We start from the raw sequence: 15084 nt of genomic DNA on the forward strand, positions 1-15084 counted from the left end.
CATTGATTCAGAGGAAGTTTTGGCAGCAATGCTATAAAACCCAGCGAAAGTGCTTACTATGAGAGATTGAGACCAAGCTGGCTCTGGAGGGACTAATTCAAGGTTGAATGTATCTGGGAGGATGGGGACTGTACTGACCTATTCAACACAAGTTTTCAGCTTAGTCCATCAGGTAGGTCACCTGGTCTGTGTGAGCATGCTCCACGTTTAAATCTTTTTCTCTGCTTTTGAGGCTGGATTTTCCGTGTCTTGCATATACAGGATTGCCCATGCCGTGCCCTGGTAGAGTGCTACAGGGGACGGTGCACACATACCTCCGGCACGTTCACTTGGGAGTTAGGCACACGCACCAGGCCTGGCAGAAAATCTGAGGGAGATTTTACAAAAGCGCAGAGGATCGGGAGACACCCAGAGCACTGCGGATCGGGTGCTACAATCCCAGGTGCACCTTTCAAAGGCTCTGCCTCATTCCCTTTGAGTCTCAAAGCCATCCACGTCCCCCAGTTCCTGGTTTAGCCTCACGCCAAGGAGAGGATGTGGCTGCTCTTACAAACATCAGGGAGAGGGACCTAATTTATCACTGCAAGAGCTGAACTGAGAGCCAGCAAAGAGGAAGATAGAAAGCTCCTTCTGCCTGCCTCTTTTGTCCGTCCATCCATCCTTCTGTCCTTCTTGACGGAGTCTAATGGGAGCCCCTCCCCTTCCAATCGATGGGCCAAAGCGAACACTTCAAGGCTGAGATGCCATAACAGAGCTGGCCATATTCTAGGGCTGAAGTTAGCTGTCAGAGCTGGAACAGCAAGGCTTATTGTAGACCAGGACGGATGCACATCGGCAGGGCTGGGGATGTTGCAGGGGGGTTGGTTCTCCTTGGATGAGGAGATCAAGTGAGCTTGGAGCAGCAGCTGGTGGCGGCCTTCACAGGACACTGACGGCCCCAAATCAGCCCCAGGACAGGGACAAAGAGAGAGCCGGATGAGACCTGTTTGCCCTCGGCACACCTCAACAAGAAGCCAGAGCTCTGCTCTCCCCGTGGGGAGATGTGACCCAGGATTCCCCATTGTGGGGGGGTCCATCACCAGCACCAAGCTCCTCACTCCATCCAGTCTCTCCAGGCTCCCCCCCCGGCTCTCTGAGTCATCGTGCTTCCCAGGTCTGTCCATTTCCAGGGTACAGAGCGAGCCGTTCAGGCCGTGTGATGAAAGGGAGGATCACTCACCCGCATGGCTTCCCAAGTGCTGAGCTCTGACAGCAGCTCCCAGGGCAATTTCTGCAGCTCTGTGTCATCTCCCTGGTGGGGAGTGGCTTCTTGCACTGTCCCGGCTCAAGGAACCCAGTCTCCAGGTCCCAGTGATACAAACAGTGTAACTCAGGGTGGGGGTCATTGGTCCGCTGGATGAGACAGATGGATCCAGGCTAGAAGGGAGGGAGACTCGGCATGGTAGCGCTAGGACGTGAAGCCTCTCTAGGCTGGTGGTGGTGAGAGAGGTAGTGGGTCCTCCAACACATCCCTGGGTGTGAATTCATGGCACCAAAGCCGACAGATGTGCAGCAATCCCAGAGTAGCTGCGAGCAGCTAGCGACTATTTCTGTGCCTTGCCACTAGCCACGGTGGATGGACGTGGACACGTGAAGCCAAGCGTAACTTAGTGGTACGATTGGTAGAAGTTTGCCCGTGATGGCTGCAGGGGTAATTCTCCCCTGGGTCTGGTGACGTTACCCCAGTCTCATCGGTCCACTACTTTTGCACCCTCATTTAATGTGTTGATCATCCTGGGCCTTTCCTGCTACATTCAATCTCCCCCAGGTACCACTGATCTCCCTCTCTAGGGAAGGAATTGCCTTTTGGCCGAGCCGCACGATCTCTCACTATGATTCGGTTTCCCAGCTCTCAAACCTTTCCTTTAGATCAGCTTCTGGATTTTCTTTCAATTTCTCAACATCCTCTTTTAAGCTGTGGACACCAGCTCTGGCCCCGCTCTTCCATTCAAGTCTCCCTAATGCTACAAATGAGGCAATCCCAGTGCCGTCCTTCCAGCCAGTGCTCCTCATCTCCAAGGATCACATTTGTTGTTATTTCTGAGTCACAGCCACAACTGGCTATTCATTAACCCGCACCCTTTGCTGAATCGCTGCTTGGCTTTCCAAAACACGACTCATCTCGTACCATTAACGACCTGGCATGCTGTACCCCAGAGATGGCTGTTTCTGGCCACGGGTTTGTTACCCCTCTCTGACCTCAGCGGTTAGGCTGATGGAGGGAATTTGTGGGTTATTTCCATTCAGAGGAGAAATGGGTAATGGAATAAGATGCCTTTTGCTCCAATCCAGCTCCACTTCTCTGGAAGAGGAGTGATCAACTGCACAAGACAGTTTCTTTACTCACAAATCCCAGCCGCTGTCAAGGAGTGCTTACCCCGGAAGCTTTCTCCTGGCTTCTTCTTGGGATTGCACAACCAGGACTCCTGGGGCTGGGGCCAGGACTTCCTTGCTGTGCGGTCTTTCTGCCCCTCTGGTGCTTCTAATACAGGGGTGGGCAAAATGCAGCCTGGGGGCCAGATCCAGCCCTTCAGGCCATTCTATCTGGCCCGTGGGGCCCCTAAAAAATTCAGAAAATTAATATTTATCTGCCCTAGGCTGCCTGTCATGCGGCCCTCGATGGCTTGCCAAAACTCAGTAAGCGGCCCTCCGCCCGAAATAATTGCCCGCCCCTGTTCTAAGAAGAGCAAGAACCAGCAAAACCTCGAGGCCTTGATCTGGGCGACGGGTGTGTGTTTGGGGACAAGGTCACTATTGCTGCAGCAAACAGGTGCCCTAAACCAGTTAAACAGGATCCACCGGGATCTAACCTGAAAGACTGCTGTGCCATTGACTGAGATGATCTCCCAGAAGCATGACTAACGTGAAGATTTTACAGGGCACCCAAACCGGCGCTGGGCATATTCAAAATATGCAAATAGCTGCATGAGGCGAGCAGGCAGGGCAGGGCAGCACCGCACAGTGGTGGGTTCAGAGGGGGATACGCTTTTCTGGAGCCAGCCTACTTCTTCAGATGCTATGAGGACTTACGGGAGTATGGAGGAAAAGTTACCCAGACCTTAAGTGATGGCTTCATTTGACTGAGCAGCTCACATCTAGGCTGCAGGATTTGGGCTAATCTTAATGGGCTCTGCAGTTAGTCATCACTGCTTTGTAGGGACCTATTTTATCAAATCCCTGAGCTAAATCCAAAGTCTTAAGCCACGTAAACAGGTGATGGCAAACATGTCCCTCGGGCCTGATCCTCAGGCGGTGTAAGCTGACATGATTCCAATGGAGTAACCCTGATTTACCCCAGCTGTGGACCTGCTCTCCGATTACATTGTCTCTCTGGCATCTCTATAGGAGTCTGCCACCTCCCCTACCCTGCAGCGTGCCGCTTATCTGTTGATCTCTGGACGCCCGTTCTTGCTTCCCTCAGCCAGCAGGCGAGGTGAGCAGTTAATTAAGTGAAGTATGTGATTAACATCAACTTGGTTGCAAGTTAAACACCCATTAAAAGCAGACCCGTTCCTTGGGAGAGCAGAGCTGCCTGTCGCGGCAGACGCCTTTTCACTGAAGAGTTTAATTATGCACTTATGGCTTATGTAATTTTGATGTAATGAAGTGTCAGAGAGATTGGACTTGCACAGAGCCAGCCCCGCAGACCTCAGCAGAAGGCAGGCCACAGAGGCTTCAGTGTGGCCTTAATTAAGACATTGGAGATGCCGAGCAGTGGGTGGGCGGCAATGGAAATGGAGCCTTCTGGGGGTCCTGTGTGATTTGTGATGTGCCGGCAAATCTCTCCCTGCTGCCGTTTCTTCTGTGAGGCCGGCTGAACCCGTGGGTTGTGCAATTGCTGCTCTTCCAGGGATGTCCCCATGTTCCTCCTGCTCCCCCCTTGCCCTGCCGGGACTGCATGTGCTCTGCTTCTGGCAGCAAGCAGCTGGCTGGGCTCCGTTGCTGTTTGCTGCTGGTTTCCCCGTGCCCGGGCTTCTCCGCAGAACGGTGCCCAGGGCTGGCATGTTAGACAAGCACACATGTTATCAGCTGGGAACTGGGCTTTGGCAAGGAGTGGTGGGGGGCATGGGTGGCATATGGGACACAGCATACACATGGCCTCCTTTGCATGACTTTCAGAAGGGTGGTGGGGTACTTTTTGATTTGGAGTTGGAGAGAAAAAGACCCTTCCCTGTCTGCAGAGAGGGTAATTGGACCCTGTTGGAAAGGCCTGGACCAGGGACCCTTCTTGACACAGTGGGGCAGAGCCCCAGCCTCTGGGGAACGCACACCTCGCAGCGGGGCCCTTGCTTCTGTTGCAGCGCTGCTGGGGGCTGCCCAGTGCCCAGGGCCTTGGGGATGTTTGGGTAGTGTAGCCTAGAAGAGCCGAGGGAAACATTGCAGCATATGTGTGCTTGTCCATAGATCAGGAAGAGCACCTAGGGCTGAGGTTTCTCCTCTTCATTATAAGCATCAGAGAAGGACTTTGGAGGCAGGGAACGGCAGCTCCAGGGTGGCAGTGGATGAAGAGGGCTGGGTCGTGCCAGTGACGGATCCAGGGGCTTCAGGAGAACCAGGCAGTGAGAAGCTCTGGGCTGAGCCGGGGGCTGCAGCTGTGTTAAAGCTTGCTTTGCAGGGTCCAGAGCACTTCTGCAACCCACAATCCATGCAAAAGAGAAAGCACTGGCTGGCCTAGTGCTTAGAGCAGAGGGCTGGGGACCTGGGTCCCTGTGCTGCACACAGCGGGCAAATTCTTTAACCTCTCTGCACCTCCATCCCTCTTGACATCGCCAGAGCAAGCACTGCCCTTCCCACATGTGTAAGCACTGGAGATCCTCAGAGCAGAGGTACAGCATGCAAGGCAAACTATTATTACTGCTTTAGCAAAGGCAGAGGAAGCAAATGTGTCCAAATCCAACCTCGCTCTGAGCTTTTTTGCAGCGCTTTCCGTAAAACAAAGCACTGCCGACCCCTGGAGGCTACTTAAGCCCATCCAGATGTTCTTGCTCCTTTTCAACAGCAGGCACTGGGGGGAGTGGGCCGGGGGGCTGGCTTTTCTTTTGGCATCAAAAGGTGGTGACTGAAGCCTGGAAGTCCCTGCCTCCCGGGAGCAAGAGTTAAATCCATCCCTTGTAAAAGGAAGCCGCCCACCTCTGGAGGCACTTGTCTGAGAAGAGCAGTGATGAAAAGTCGCTTCTGGAAGGGGGCAGGCGGGAGCGCAGGGCTCTGATGATATTTGAATGGATGAACTTAATGGGCATTTATGCTTCAACCAGGGTGGGCAGGTTTCAGCTGATGTTTTTAGGCTCTAGTGGCTAGCCAAAGAGCTCTGTCCTCGGAGCGCCTGCCAAAGAAAAATCTGATGCCCTTGCAGGCAGAAGAAGATGAAGGTGCCTGTAGGGAGACGACTGTGGGGAGAGGAGAGGTGCATTTTAGGGGTAAAAACCAACACGCAGCAGCTAATTAATTCATTAAATCGAGACAAGACTCTTCTGCTCAATGTTCCCTTTGCTCTGCCACCAAATCAGTGACGACAGGCAGGGGGCAGTTCATTTGGCTGAACACTTTTGCCGAGCCAGCACTGGTGGAGGTTTCTGCCTTGTGGCTAAGGGCCCAGCTGCTGGGCTGTGCCCAGGACAAAGCATATTTCAGCTCCTCGCTCCCGCTGGTCCATTGGCCGGACCTGCAGACTGCAGCTGGCTTTGCAGCCCTCAGACGCGAGACAATGGCAGAAAGGAGTCTTTGCTCATCGGGGATTAAGTGCTCTGAGTTCAAGAGGGAGGAGGAGGGCATCGAAAGGAGGCAGTGTAGTCCGGGGCCAACGGCCATTAGTGAGATGTCCAAAGCAGCGTTATGATGGAGGAAGCACTAAATAGGCAAAGGGACTGGTGTCTCTCTACACTGCAGTCTATGGGGTCCCATCAGCTCTCTCTGCAGGAGTCTCGGTTCTGTCCGGGTGGAGCTGGAGAGGTCAGGTCTGCAGAGGCCCCAGATCTAGGAAGCATGTGGGGATTGTCCTGCCGCTGATGAAATCCTCTTCAAATCTCAACACTTCTGGGTTGGGTTATTCCCCAGGTGCCAGCATCTGCCACTGGGCCCCAAGCCTCGTGACAGCGATCGTAACACTTGAAGCCCCAGCTTGTAGAAGCGAGTGATCACACGGCAATGTCACCTGTCCTCGTTTTTAATCAAAAGCAGATTCTTCACGTCCGTGGAGAAAACACTGGAAAATGTGACTTGGTTGTATCCTACAACTCCAAAGGCAAAGAAGAAGAATGGCCTATTTCTTATTTAATTAAAACCCTACTTCTTTTGAAGCCCGTCTCGTGGATTTGGGGGCCTGACTCCTGATTCTGAATGCTCTGCGTGCTTCGGGAGGGGCTGTCTCCTGGAGAAGGGTGCTTCCAGGGCCCCTATAAACTTTTCAGCCTCACCTCCCATTTCTTCTCCACCATGGGTCTGTGCTTTGTTTCAGATGCCCGCTCTGTAGTCTACAAGGCAAGTGCCATTTCCAGCAAAGCACGTTCCTTGCGAGAAGCCAAGGCTTTGTCTAGCCAGGTCTTAAACAACTCCAAGGATGGAGAGTCCACAACAAGGAATCACAGAAGAGTAGGGTTGGAAGAGATCTCAGGGGGGCACATCTAGTCCAACCCACTGCTCAGAGCAGGACCAGCCCCAACTAAAGCATGCCAGCCAAGGCTTTGTCTAGCCGGGTCTTAAACACCTCCAAGGATGGAGAGTCCACCACTTCTCTGGGTGACCTGTGCCAGTGTTTTACTACCTTCCTCATGAAAAAAATTCTTCCTAATATCCAGCCTAAACTTTGCTTGCTGCAACTTGAGCCCATTGCTCCTTGTTCTGTCACCTGCCCCCACAATCCAGCTCCATCCCCTTTGCAACCCCCCTGCAGGGAGTTGAAGGCTGCTTTCAAATCCCTTTTCAGTCTTCTCTTCTCTGAGTCAGGCTCAGCGGGTGCTCCTCAGCATTGGTCCATTGAAGTCAGTGGATACAAGCCAATTTGTGCTGAGGATCTGGCCATGGGCCTGAAAGAACAGAAGGCAGCAGGCTCAGGCCTGCATGACCAAGAAGCGGACCTCTCCTGCATGACTCCACCGATTGTAACAAGCTTTTCGCATGCTCGTAATGAGAGTTCAGCGATCTCCTGGGAGATGTAGTGAATGCTGGACATTCCCTTTGTGCGTGGGGGAGCAGGATTAGCAAGCACAGGGTTAGTAACTAGGGCTTCTGATATGGTGACGTCCTGGGTTTTGGGTAAAGATCCACAGCATTTGGGATAAATAAACCCGGCGTGTAACAGTATTGTGCAGTCCCGTTCCCGTGCTGTGCGTTTAGTAGATGTAAGCTCCCAGTGGGTTTCTACCAGTAAAAGAACAACGGGAAGGGGAAGAAAACGAAGCACAGCTGGTGTGCACATCTGTCCCAGGGTCGGCCAAAGTACCAGGCAGGAGGAGAGGGGAGTCTGTAGGAAGTCTCAGAGTGTGGGAGATTGGCAGATGGCTCAAGCCCTTGGCATCACCATCAACCAGGACATCTCCCTGCTTAAATAGCTGATATTGAACTAGTTTGGAAACTAGTATGAATTCTGCATTTCTGACTCTTCTCCCTTGGATTTATCTGACAGCTTGCTCTCTTTCTGTAGACTCTGACTGGGCTTTTGACCAGAGGGAAGCTTTACTAAACCCTGAGGCTTAGGGCTGGGCTGGCTTTTATTGTTGCTGCTTTTCTTTTCATATAATCTTCCATGGTTGGCAAGATTTTTATCCTGCAGATGTTGATTCTGAAGCAGATCATCCCTTGGGTTGTAGCTGTCGGCTATGATATTTTTCCCCCATCAAGGCAATGGGGCTTTCTACCCTCACTCCCCCAGGGCCAGTAATGGTTTATATGCTCCAGGTTGGCAAACTCTGCCCAGGGAATGGAGCACCACAATTTTGGTTTCTCATCTACAAAGCCTAAAGATTGGATTCTGGCTGCGGCTGCATCGTTGAATTTGGCTGCAATTGGCTTGCACAGATCTAATTTCTGATTTCTTTATTGTGTTACATAGATTAATTTCCACTGGGTGCTATGAGTCGCCCAGGCTGGGCGGAGTGTTTCTGGGGAGACATTACATACCTTGCACTGTTCAACTTATCATTAGGGCATTGTTATAGGGCCAAATTCAGGTGCTCAGCCCTGCACAAATGTAGGGAGGTGGAGTTTCTGCCCCAGCATGCTTACAGTGTGGGTAAGACTCAGATAATCAGATGCACTTAGTCCACTGGGTAATGGCTCAAAGCAGAGTGAGAGGAGGAGAATTAGCACTGGAAGGTGTCGTAGAAGAAAGGAAGAGCACACACCAACTGCAGATGCTTCCTCAGCCTGACGAAGGGTATTTATACCCAAAAGCTTGCAAAGAAGAATTTTTCCAACTATTTGAGTTGGTCTAAAAAAGATATCGGATTTACCCAAAGAGCCTTGTCTGGCTATAGAAGAAAGGAGGCACTTGGGTGGAAGGAAGGAGCATGAATGAAGGATTTAGGACCTGAGGAAGGAACAACTCTGCCCAGAGTAGTGGGTCGAGTGGGAGATGGGAGGGAGGAATAATGTAGATGAGGAGGGACATGGATACACAGGGGAGGATTGGGAAGAGGCTTAGACGCATGGAGAGCAGGACCAGATGGCAGGGGATGGACTCCTGAAGGACTCTGGAGAGGGAGAACTGCCTCCTGAAGAGCAAACAGCTGGTGAACATGATGGTGTTGGTGGCAGGCATTTGAATCGGCCGACGGGGAAGCCAGAGGAGATGGAGGGAGAGCAGAAAGGAAAGGAGAAGGTGGCAGAATGCCTAGCATAAGGTGATCGAGGGGACGGTTGGCCAGATACATCACAATGTCCCATAGAAGGCAAGGAGAAAACTACCCTACAGATGCCTGCCTTCCTCTGCCCGATCACTCCCCCTCCAGTTTCTTAGCGTGATCCTTAGACCTGAACCATCCTCAATGTTCTCCAGCTGCAACGAGAGGCTGCAGCACCAAACATGACAGAGGAGCATTTCCTGCACTGCCTTTGATTTGGTTTAGAGAACTAGTAACCAGATAATTAGTTGCTATGGAAATGCAATGTGGGAGAACTATGGGGAGAAAAAATTATAGGTAATTTTTGCTTGTTTGGGTCCTGTTCCTATAGTGACAGGAGTAGTTGTCACTGACTACCAGCTGGTTTCCATGGAGCTAGCTGGTAGTTCTAGGTTATTAATGCCTTGAATCGTCAAACAGTGCAACTTGCCTGGCAGAACCTCTTTACCAGCGGCACATGAAGCTCTTAAGTACCTTGAACCAAAATCCTTGCACCTTTTCTTGCAACACAGCTTCCAGCACTCCTTGAGATTCTGCAAGTCTTCTTTGATATACAGTTTAAAACCAGCATCTCACCTCATCTGACCTCCTTTGCTACAATAGGCCACCAACTTTCACCTAGTTCCCCTGTATTAGGTCCAGTAATTTGCATGGGCCTAGCACATGGCTTCCAATAAAGCAAGCATCTAGTCTCGATTTCTAGACATCAAGAGATGAAGTGTTTACCACTTCCCTTGGTAGCTTGTTCCAGTGGTTCCTCACACGTGCTGTTAACATTTTACCTAATTTCTAATGGGAATCTGCTGGCTTCAGCCTCCAGCTGTTGGTCTTTGCCATGTCTTTCTGCTTGAGTCAAGAACCCTTTAGCACCGGGTATTTCCTCCTTCCAAACCTACTTGCACATGCTAATCAAGCCACCTTAATTAGCATTAGCACCTTACCATAAGGCATTTCCCCCAGCCATTAAATTGGCTTTGGGGCTGTCTCTCTGCACGCTCTCCCATTGTTCAACACCCGGCTAAACAGGTGGACATATTTTATTCGCAGCAATTTTTATATTTACCACTTCCAAATTAGACTGCTAAACAGCCTCAGGACTACTGCTGATCCCTGCAAAAACCCCTGTAAAACCACCCCCGTTTGATGCTGATTGCTATTGACAACTAACTATTTTTGAGCGCGTTACAGCAGCTGATTCAGACCCCATCATCTTGATGGAAGTCCTGATCCTGATTCTACAGAAGTCATTGTTCAGTTGAACCAAGCTCTGTTTTCCCAAGCAAGTCCTTGGGATAGCACTTCGCAGCCTCCTTGCTTGATGGGTGGGCAGAAGTCTGCGGGAGATACCAAGAGCTGAGGCCTTCAAGGCAAGGCCAGCCTGTCTGTGACAATTCAAGGGATCTGTCTATGCTTATCTTAGCACAATGGGCTTTGTGCCTAACTGTGTGTAGTAAGGTAGAAATGGGATGACAAAGACATAATCACATTTTACACACCTGGTGCGGAAAAAAAGCTACAAAACCAACAAAAGAAGTCGTTACTATTTTATGGACTCAAGGTCTGTGTACACTAGAGGAGCACACCTCCCCGTCTGGGACTTCTTTTAGCTGAATGCCCAAACCCCTGGGCAGGGAGGGTGACTGAGCTGGAAAAACACCATGCCTCCGGGTAGCTGACAGATGCTGCAAGATGCTTACTGTGCAGTATCTACTGTGCAGTATCCACACGAGACACTTATTGTGCACTATCTCGTTACTACTGTTCAGTAGCACTGCGGGGCGTGAACCACGACGCAGTAGCAACGAGCTACTGTGCGGTTGGCATCACCAGGAAACCGTGCGGGGAGATGCTGGTTATGTAGTAATGCCGGCTGGGTATGCAAGTACTAAATGACTGTGCAGTAACACCTGTGCAGTCGGCGTCTCGTGTAGATGCAGCCAGAGAGTGGCTGTGGAGCAGTGGTGTTTCTCTTGAAGAGGAGAAAAGATAGAGGCATTGGTAACATGCTTTAAAATCCCCAAAGGACTCAGCACGGAAAGCAAAAGAGGATCCTTATTGATTGCAGGACCATCCAAAGCCAAAGAGAGCTGCCTGCAGGGCTGCGAGAGAGATGCTGTGAAGCTGGGACCGAGTAAAATGAGGTTCAGCAGAGAGGACCCAGATCCCTGAAACAGCCCTGGCGCAAGTCCCGAGGAGCGCTCAGAACCAAGGTGGGGACTCACGGGTAGGCGGGTCTCGTTTCACAGGGCTCTGTGCTTCTCTCGTGCTGCCCAAAGTGAAAAGAAATCGTGTTTGAGAGTCCCTTTTGCAGAGCTTGTGTCTGTCTGCCTGGGCTGCCCTCCACAGGTGCAGCCCTAGTAAAAGCTGTGCTGGGGCGTCTCCGGGAGCCAGCACCAGCCTCAGGCTCCAGGCAGCTGGTCTCTAAAATAGCAGGTGCCAGAAAGAGGATCTGCACCCCAAAAGAGCCCCGGGAACAGCAGAGCCAGTGCAGGGCCGGGCCTCTGCCAGGCTCCCAACACCGTTACAGCGCCTGACGCGGGGGCTGTGGCACCTCACCAGTTATACAGGGCTGCTCAGTGCTTCCTTCCTGTGCCTTGTGCGTGAACAGCTGACAGGGTTTAATTGCCCATAGCAATATCTTAGCTATTAGAAAGAGCTCTCTTATTAATGGCCACACAATTACCCAGCCATGGCCCATTACTCATTGCCTTCCTGCTCCCAGAAATGGGACAGGTTGAGTGCACAGAGAAGCCTTCCCTTTTTAGTGGCTCCAAGAGGAAAGAGCATCTCAAGTGAATTTGAGAACATGTGGAGTGATTTGATTATCCTACGATCTTTCAGAGCCTGCCCTGTGAGTTTTTCATCTTTTGGACTGCAGCGCGGTAGTCAGTAGTTTCAAGATGAACGCCTCAAGAAAACACGCTCACCTTTCCCATCCTTTACCGGAAGCCGCAGCCATTTCTACAGACCCTCCCATTTCTGCGGAGGTGGGACAACGGCAAGTGGTGGCCGCTGCACGGAGCAGCAAAGAACTGTGCATCCCTTATTACTTATTTAGATTGATTCAAATGTATTTAGATTTAACACCTCATTGCCCCTTCTCCACAATAACTCGCTCACTTGCTTGCCGCCTCTGCCTCATTTTGTCTTTCAGAGGGCAAGCTCGTCAAGCCGGTGACTCTCGTTCACTGTGTGCTTCCACAGCACCCTCGACAGTGGGGCTTTGGCCACCACCACAAGACGAACATCTCATTGTAATGAGAAGCCTCAGAGGAGAGAGCTTTTTGGAACGGTTGTTTTGGTAAATCGAGTTCAATCCTGGCCCCATCGCTGTCCTTGGGAGAGGCACTTTCCCATTCTGCTTGTGCAAAATGGATGGAAGTCCCCCCCCATCTCTTTTTTACCTCCCAGAGGGACATCAGAGCATAGAGGGTGTCCGTACTGCAGTCACAGCGACACACACAGCGACCGCAGTGCAGTGTAGGGTTCCCCGGGCCCATTTAGTACCTGTAATAGTCCAAGCCAGTGATTCTGAACCAGGATGCTGTGATAACATTAATGGGGGGAGATGAGTAAACAGCTATATGTGATTCACAGGGTAAATCCAGAGATTTCAAATAGGAATCAGGACTCATGGTAGAGGTGATCTCTTTTATTGGACCAACCAGTTTTTTGCAAGAAAATGTCTTTAATTGCAAGCTTTGGGGCACAAGCATCCCTCTGCAGGCATAGGAGAAAAGATTGTAAAAGTTGTCCCGGGTAGAAATGGAAGTTCATATTTCATAGGTGCATCGAAGGTGTGGTAAAATCCCTGAAATTTGAACTTTCATTTCTACCCAGGAGAACTTTTACAGTCTGCTCTCTGATGCCTGATGAAGGGTGTTTGTGCCTGAAAGCTTGCAATTAAAGACATTTTCTTGCAAAAACCTAGTTGGTTTAATTAAAAGAGATCACCTCCACCATGAGTCCTGATCAGTCCTGATTTTGCCTCTAGACCAATACGACTACAACCTGGATAGCTGAGATTTCAAATAGGAATCCAGAGTGTCCAAACTGTTCTGGCTGGCTGCGGTCTTCCTGAGCAATTTGCAACAGAAGACCTGCTCCATTTTTTTTCTGTAGTCAGAAAAACGCGTGAAAGCAAGAGCCGGCATTTTTTGAAGGGTGCCTTGAGTCTGAAACGGGTTTAACGAGACCAGCAAGGCGCATAACCCCAGCTAACTTATCCCACGTTTAGGTGGGGTTTGAAACCTGCACTGAGTTCAGTGCTGCTGCACTGAGACTGCTACCAAGACTATTTTAAAGCAAACCAGTATGCTGCACTGTGGTCACTGCTTTCAAGATGCTGAAATGAAGTGTCCCATGGGACACTGAGCCAAAGCCCCCTTGAAATCCATGGCAGCTGCTCGATGGCTTCTCCTGAGCTTTGGTTCGGGTTGTAGAACTGCAGAAGATCACAAGGCAAACTTCTCACCTCAGTGGAGATGTTCCCAGAGCCAAAGGCTGAGTAAAAAGGGAGTCGTGGGCCTGGATTTGGCCCTCTGAACTGGACTATCTTCCATCTGGAAAGAAGCAATTTGTGTCGGCCTTTACATAAACCCAAGAAGGAGCTTCATTTCAGCACATCAGCTTCCCCTGCGCAGCCTCCCACGCTCTCAGCGTTTCCAACGTTTGGTGCTGCGAAGCTGAGCCCAAACAGTCTCCAGCGGGCGGTTTCATGGCCTGTCTCTCCTTAGTCTCAGGTGCATTGTCCTTCTGGGGAAGGAGCTAACTTTAGCAGACAACCTGAATAATCACCTCCCAGGCAGTAGGCTGCTGAAACTAGGCTGCTTCGAGTAGCTGTCTGATAAGGGTTCTCCAAAAGTGTCAGCCCAATGTGGCTCAGGCGCAAGCCAGGAGGAGCCTTGCTGCTCAATGGGAGAAAAGCCCATTTCCTGCTTCCCTTGCAGCCGAAGCATCGTGCAACCTCCCAGCCCCTGTTCACTGAATGATCTCCCCTGACGTAAACCTCCCTGGGGGTCAGGTTTTGAGCAGGGGCAGCTGAGCTGGGGGGGGGTGTTGAAACCGGAGTCAGCGATGACATCTCAGGCAAAAGCCCCCTCCGCCGTGCTGTGATGTCATTCCTCGCCGCGCTGCCCCCGGGAGCCAGCGCTGCCAGGGAATGATGACGTCACGCCATTCGGCAATCAGCCTGCAATGCCCCTGCCTGACGCGTCCCTGAAGGGCGTTGAGAAGGGTGCCGACAACGTGAAGGGTCCCAGTTGCCACTTCTGACCGCGGACGAGGCAGAGCCATTATGCTACAACAACTTATCATCTCGTCAGCGTTTCCCAATGCACCGCTCTCCACGGGGGACCTCACATGCATTACCACCGTGACATCATGCTGGCAGCAAATGATGTCAAGGTAACTTTTGGGGGGTCCTCCTTATAGACACCCTAGACAGGGGACAGTCTTGTGCAGCTGGTCTCAAAGAGGATCCAATGGCATCTTCTAGCCAAAAGATCTCCAAAGATAAACGTTGATGTGTTGATTAGAAGTAAGGATAGATAGGATGCCAGAGACGGCCACTTGTAGGGAGGCCAAATGTGCTTTTCTGTGACATTTATGGTGAATAACATTATTGTTATGCCACGATCTTTCTTACTGCTTGGTGTGTTGCTTGAGGCCACTCGGGATCACGTATGGGATCAAGCCCTCCTGAGCTAGGACCCAGAGCTGCTTTCCATCCTGCTTGTGCTCCAGAGCAGCACTGGACCAGGCTGAATTAAAGCTTGCAACAGCTGCGTAGGATGCAGGAGACTGCTTAATTAACCACCTCCAGGGCTGGTGTCTGGTCAACAAACAAGGCAAGCGTCTCTTTGGAGTTCCGACACAGCTGAGTGGCCAGCCTGGCTGCAATCCCTGCAGACGGCACATTTGCTTGCACACCTACATGCGTGCACACATGCTTCTAGGCAGCTCTAATCTGAGCCAGCTTTTCCTGCCACGACTGAGCACTCAAACAGGCCTCGGAAGGTGAAAGTGACAGCGCCAGAGCTGAGGGGGCGTGGGCCTTGCTTTGTGAAGCATCTCAGCTCGGCGGCTGCAGGTTATTTTTGATGTGCCCCAGCATGCAGAAAGGTGAACTCAGCTAATGATTATTTCCCTTCTGGCATCGACAGAGGGAGGGCGGCAGTCAAAAGAGTGGAAAGGCTCCAAGCAGGGA

This window comes from Crocodylus porosus, unplaced genomic scaffold, assembly GCF_001723895.1.
Source record: "Crocodylus porosus isolate Cpor-Errol unplaced genomic scaffold, CroPor_comp1, whole genome shotgun sequence".
NCBI lineage: Eukaryota > Metazoa > Chordata > Crocodylia > Crocodylidae > Crocodylus > Crocodylus porosus.